This window comes from Oncorhynchus keta, unplaced genomic scaffold (assembly GCF_023373465.1).
Source record: "Oncorhynchus keta strain PuntledgeMale-10-30-2019 unplaced genomic scaffold, Oket_V2 Un_contig_3255_pilon_pilon, whole genome shotgun sequence".
Lineage (NCBI taxonomy): Eukaryota > Metazoa > Chordata > Actinopteri > Salmoniformes > Salmonidae > Oncorhynchus > Oncorhynchus keta.
The window spans coordinates 1-7,500 of NW_026287158.1; the positions used below are offsets into that span (position 1 = coordinate 1).

At 47.5% G+C, this 7,500-nt stretch overlaps 1 long non-coding RNA gene and 1 pseudogene across 1 annotated transcript in view; both read left to right on the forward strand.

Moving 5' to 3' along the window:
- The first annotated feature begins 1,158 nt into the window (after positions 1 to 1,158).
- Positions 1,159 to 6,907, forward strand: LOC127923785 (guanine nucleotide-binding protein subunit alpha-12-like; annotated as a pseudogene).
- A 474-nt stretch (positions 6,908 to 7,381) lies between these two features.
- LOC127923786 (uncharacterized) overlaps positions 7,382 to 7,500 on the forward strand; it is a 1,469-nt gene continuing 1,350 nt past the window's right edge. The window contains exon 1 of the long non-coding RNA XR_008115379.1: positions 7,382 to 7,500. This exon is cut by the window's right edge and continues 1,077 nt beyond it. This is a non-coding gene — a long non-coding RNA (uncharacterized LOC127923786).

The following is a 7,500-nucleotide window of genomic DNA, read 5'->3' on the forward strand; positions in this document are numbered from 1 at the left end:
TCCCTTCAGAGGCATTGGGAGATTGCTTCATAGAGCCCCTGGAACGCATTAAGAAGCTGATCCTGGGTCTGTTTTAGGTGTCGTTCCCTTCAGAGGCATTGGGAGATTGCTTCATAGAGCCCCTGGAACGCATTCAGAAGCTGATCCTGGGTCTGTTTTAGGTGTCGTTCCCTTCAGAGGCATTGGGAGATTGCTTCATAGAGCCCCTGGAACGCGTTCAGAAGCTGATCCTGGGTCTGTTTAGTGTTGTTCCCTCTTAGAGGCAGAACACAGGGTCAACACACTTTTATCAGAAAACATTGCTCTCTTTATTACTCCCTCCCTCCCTCTTTCTCCCTCCTCTCTGTCTGTGTCAGGGTTGAGTTTAATGATCAGTTTTGTTTGTTTGAACATTGTAGAGCATTCTAGAAGCCTCGGTGTCAGCCCACTGGACACACACTGGTTGAATCAACATTGTTTCGCACTGGACACACACTGGTTGAATCAACATTGTTTCGCACTGGACACACACTGGTTGAATCAACATTGTTTCGCACTGGACACACACTGGTTGAATCAACGTTGTTTCGCACTGGACACACACTGGTTGAATCAACGTTGTTTCGCACTGGACACACACTGGTTGAATCAACGTCGTTTGCACTACGACACACACTGGTTGAATCAACGTCGTTTCGCACACGACACACACTGGTTGAATCAACGTTGTTTCGCACTGGACACACACTGGTTGAATCAACGTTGTTTCGCACTGGAAACACACTGGTTGAATCAACGTCGTTTGCTCACGACACACACTGGTTGAATCAACGTTGTTTCGCACTGGACACACACTGGTTGAATCAACGTCGTTTCGCACACGACACACACTGGTTGAATCAACGTTGTTTCGCACTGGACACACACTGGTTGAATCAACGTCTTTTCGCACTGGACACATACTGGTTGAATCAGCGTCGTTTTCACGTCATTTCAATGAAATTACATTGAACCAACGTGGAATAGACGTTGAATTGATGGCTTGCTCAGTGGGAAGAGTGTTTGTTGTGTGTGTGGCTGAATTATATAGCAAATACTTTCAAAGGCCCATGTTCGGGCCCCAATGGAAACAATGGAATAAAAAGATCAAAACGACTGTTGTCTTCTTCCTGTTCACAGAGTGAGTCGGTGAAATACTTCCTGGATAATTCCGGACCGATTAGCCGGTGAGTGGGCTTGAGCTTTACCATTTCACATTTAATGTCAGAACTCTGGCCACTTCTCCCAATCTGTTAGTATTACTGACTATTTAATTACATTATTGTTGAATACTGTTGTTGTTATAACTGACAATTAAAAAACAATCAAAGAGCATGATAATATTACTGTTCTCCCTTCTGCTCTCTGCCTTCTCCTCCTCCTCCCTCCTCCATCCTTCCATCCCTCTCTTTCCTTCTCTTCCTCTCTCTCCTCCTCTCCTCCAATCCTTCCTCCCCTCCCTCCTCTCTGCTCCTTCTACTTCCTCTCCTCTCTTCCTCCATCCTTCCATCCCTCTCTGCTCCTCTCTACTCCTCCCCTCTCTCCTCCATCCTTACATCCCTCTCTCCTCCTCTCTACTCCTCCCCTCTCTCCTCCATCCTTCCCTCCCTCTCTCCTCCTCTCTCCTCCTCTCTACTCCTCCCCTCTCTCCTCCATCCGTCCATCCCTCTCTCCTCCTCTCTCCTCCTCTCTACTCCTCCCCTCTCTCCTCCATCCTTACATCCCTCTCTCCTCCTCTCTCCTCCTCTCTACTCCTCCCCTCTCTCCTCCATCCGTCCATCCCTCTCTCCTCCTCTCTGTTCCTCTCTACTCCTCCCCTCTCTCCTCCATCCGTCCATCCCTCTCTCTCCTCCTCTCCTCCATCCCTCTCTCCTCCTCTCTCCTCCTCTCTCCTCCTCTCTCCTCCATCCTTCCCTCCCTCTCTCCTCCTCCTCTCCTCCCTCTCTACTCCTCCCCTCTCTCCTCCATCCATCCATCCCTCTCTCCTCCTCTCTCCTCCTCTCTTCTTTTCTTTCCTTCCTTCCTTCTCCCTCCATCCCCTCCTCTCTCCTTCCTCTCTCTCCCTTCCTTCTCTACTCTCCCTCTTCTCCCTTCCATCCATCCATCCTCTCTCCTCCCTCTCTCTCTCCTCCTCTCTTCTCTTCCTCCATCCTTCCATCCTCTCTCCTCCCTCTCTCCTCCATCCTTCTCCATCCCTCTTCCTTCCTCCTTTCCTTTTCTTCCATCTTCCTCTCCTCCCTCCCCCTTCCTCTCTATCTTCCCTTCCTTCTTCCTCTCTTTTCCTCCCTTCCTTCCTCCTTTCTCATTTCCTTCCCTCCTCCATCCGTCTATCCTCTTCCCTTCCTCTCTCCCATCCTTTTTCCCTCTCCTCCCTTCTCCTCCTCTCTCTCTCTCTCCTCCCTCTTCCATCCGTCCATCCTCTCTCCTCCTCTCCTCTCCTCCATCCTTCCCTCCCTCTCCTCCTCTCTCTCCTCCTCTTCTACTTCCTCCCCTCTCTCCTCCATCCTTCCCTCCCCTCTCCTCCATCCTTCTCTGCTCCCTTCCTACTCTCCCCTCTCTACTCCTCCCCTCTCTTTCCATTCTATCCTTCTCCATTCCTCTTCTCCTCTTCCATCCTTCCATCCTCTATTCCTTTCCTTCCTTCTCCTTCCATCTTCCTTTTTCCTTCTACTCCTCCTCTCTCCTCCTCTTCTACTCCTTCCCTTTCCATCCGTCCATCCTTTCTCCTTTCTCTCCAGAACTATATCCCTAGTCGGCAGGACATTCTGTTTGCACGGAAGGCGTACTAAAGGAATTGAGAACACGACTTTATCATAAAGAAGATTCCGTTTAAGATGGTTGATGGGGGTCAGAGGTCACAGAGACAGAAATGGTTTCAGTGCTTCGACGGAATCACATCTATACTGTTCATGGTGTCATCATCCGGAGTACGACCAGGTAGGTGACAGACAGACAGACAGACAGACAGACAGACAGACAGACAGACAGACAGACAGACACAGACAGACAGACAGACAGACAGACAGACAGACAGACAGACAGACAGACAGACAGACACAGACCGAGACAGACAGAGAGACAGACAGACAGACAGACAGACAGACAGACAGACAGACAGACAGACAGACAGACAGACAGACAGACAGACACAGACCGAGAGACAGAGAGACACAGACCGAGAGACAGACAGACAGACAGACAGACAGACAGACAGACAGACAGACAGACAGATGAGTAGGTACACCCACCCACCAGACCTGAGTATATGAGGTGTTGATGTAGCTGGGAGGTTTTGGGGGTGAAACCACATCTTCAGTTTTACGTGAGTCAAGCGGAAGGGAGACATTTCTCACCTCCTCTCCCATAGGTTCTGATGGAGGACCGGAGGACCAATCGGCTGGTAGAGAGCATGAACATCTTTGAGACGATCGTGAACAACAAGCTCTTCCTCAACGTGTCCATCATCCTCTTCCTCAACAAGACTGGGACCTGCTGGTGGAGAAGCTAGCCAGGCTGACATCACTAAACACTTCCCAGAATACAGGGGAGACCCCTCGAGGCTGGGAGGGCAGGTAGAATCTAACACACAGGACCTACAGGTAGAATCTAATACACTGGACCTACAGGTAGAATCTAAACACAGGACCTACAGGTAGAATCTAACACACACCTACAGGTAGAATCTAACACACAGGACCTACAGGTAGAATCTAACACACAGGACCTACAGGTAGGGTAGGTAGAATCTAATACACTGACCTATAGGTAGAATCTAATACACAGGACCTACAGGTAGAATCTAACACACTGACCTACAGGTAGAATCTAACACACAGGACCTACAGGTAGGTAGGTAATCTAACACACTGGACCTACAGGTAGAATCTAATACACAGGACCTACAGGTAGAATCTAACACACAGGACCTACAGGTAGAATCTAACACACAGGACCTACAGGTAGAATCTAACACACAGGACCTACAGGTAGAATCTAACACACAGGACAGGTAGAATCTAAACACAGGACCTACAGGTAGAATCTAACACACAGGACCAGGTAGAATCTAACACACAGGACCTACAGGTAGAATCTAACACACTGGACCCACAGGTAGAATCTAACACACAGGACCCACAGGTAGGATCTAACACAGGACCTACAGGTAGGATCTAACACACTGGACCTATAGGTAGAATCTAACACACAGGACCTACAGGTAGGATCTAACACACTGGACCTATAGGTAGAATCTAACACACAGGACCTACAGGTAGAATCTAACACACAGGACCTATAGGTAGAATCTAACACACAGGACCTATAGGTAGAATCTAACACACAGGACCTACAGGTAGAATCTAACACACAGGAACTATAGGTAGAATCTAACACACAGGACCTATAGGTAGGATCTAACACACAGGAACTACAGGTAGAATCTAACACACAGGACCTACAGGTAGGATCTAACACACAGGACCAGGGAATCCAATACACAGGACAGGTAGAATCTAACACACAGGACCTACAGGTAGGATCTAACACACAGGACCTACAGGTAGAATCTAACACACAGGACCTATAGGTAGAATCTAACACACAGGACCTACAGGTAGAATCTAACACACAGGACCTACAGGTAGGATCTAACACTGGACCTACAGGTAGAATCTAACACACAGGACCTACAGGTAGGATCTAACACACTGGACCTATAGGTAACACATACCTGACCAGGTACACAATCACACCTGACCAGGTACACAACACACACCTGACCAGGTACACACAAACACACTGACCAGGTACACAAACACACTGGACCAGGTACACAAACACACCTGGACCAGGTAGGACACAATCACACCTGACCCAGGTACACAATCACACCTGACCAGGTACACACAATCACACCTGACCAGGACCAATCACACCTGACCAGGTACACACAATCACACCAGACCAGGTACACACAAACACACACCAGGACACAATCACACCCTGGACCAGGTACACACAAACACACCTGACCAGGTACACACAATCACACCAGACCAGGTACACACAATCACACCTGACCAGGTACACACAAACACACCTGACCAGGTACACAGAATCACACAGACCAGGTAGGATCTAACACACCTGACCAGGTAACACATCACACCAGACCAGGTACACACAAACACACCTGACCAGGTACACACAATCACACCAGACCAGGTACACACTCACACCAGACCAGGTACACACAATCACACCTGACCAGGTACAAACACACCTGACCAGGTACACACAATCACACCTGACCAGGTACACAAACACACCTGACCAGGTACACACAATCACACCAGACCAGGTACACACACAAATCACACCTGACCAGGTACACACAATCACACCAGACCAGGACACAATCACACCTGACCAGGTACACACAATCACACCTGACCAGGTACACACAATCACACCAGACCAGGTACACACAATCACACCTGACCAGGTACACAAACACACCTGACCAGGTACACACAATCACACCTGACCAGGTACACACACAATCACACCACACCAGACCAGGTACACACAATCACACCTGACCAGGTACACACAATCACACCTGACCAACACACAATCACACCAGACCAGGTACACAATCACACCTGACCAGGTACACAAACACACCAGACCAGGTACACACAATCACACCTGACCAGGTACACACACAATCACACCAGACCAGGTACACACAATCACACCAGACCAGGTACACACAATCACACCAGACCAGGTACACACACAATCACACCAGACCAGGTACACACAATCACACCTGACCAGGTACACACAATCACACCTGACCAGGTACACAAACACACCAGACCAGGTACACAATCACACCTGACCAGGTACACAACACACCAGACCAGGTACACACAATCACACCTGACCAGGTACATACACAATCACACCAGACCAGGTACACACAATCACACCTGACCAGGTACACACACAATCACACCAAACCAGGTACACACAATCACACCAGACCAGGTACACACAATCACACCAGACCAGGTACACACACAATCACACCTGACCAGGTACACACAATCACACCTGACCAGGTACACACAATCACACCAGACCAGGTACACACAATCACACCAGACCAGGTACACACAATCACACCTGACCAGGTACACACAATCACACCTGACCAGGTACACACAATCACACCTGACCAGGTACACACAATCACACCTGACCAGGTACACACAATCACACCTGACCAGGTACACACAATCACACCTGACCAGGTACACACAATCACACCTGACCAGGTACACACAATCACACCTGACCAGGTACACACAATCACACCTGACCAGGTACACACAATCACACCTGACCAGGTACACACAATCACACCTGACCAGGTACACACAATCACACCTGACCAGGTACACAATCACACCTGACCAGGTACACACACAAACACACCTGACCAGGTACACACACAAACACACCTGACCAGGTACACAAACACACCTGACCAGGTACACAAACACACCTGACCAGGTACACACAAACTCTCAAACCTCTTCTCTGTCTGTCTCTCTCTCTGCAGGCGTTCCTGGTGCAATCATTCAGTCGTAAGCGGCGTAACCGTGGGAAACCTCTGTTTCATCACTTTACCACGGCGATCGACACGGAGAACATCCGCTTTGTGTTCCACGCTGTTAAAGACACCATACTGCAGGAGAACCTCAAAGACATCATGCTGCAGTGATACACACATTATACACACACATTATATACACACATTATTTACACACACACATTATATACACACACACAGACACACATTATATACACACACACATTATATACACACACACAGACACACATTATATACACACACACATTATATACACATTATACACACACACACACACATTATATACACACATTATATACACACACACATTATATACACACACACACACACATTATATACACACATTATATACACACACACATTATATACACACACATTATATACACACACACACATTATATACACACACATTATATACACACACACATTATATACACACACACACACACATTATATACACACATTATACACACACACACAGACACACATTATATACACACATTATATACACACACACATTATATACACACACACAGACACACATTATATACACACACACAGACACACATTATATACACACACACAGACACACATTATATACACACACAGACACACATTATATACACACATTATATACAGACACACATTATATACACACACACAGACACACATTATATACATTATACACACACACACATTATATACACACACACAGACACACATTATATACACACACACATTATATACACACACACAGACACACATTATATACACACACACATTATATACACACACAC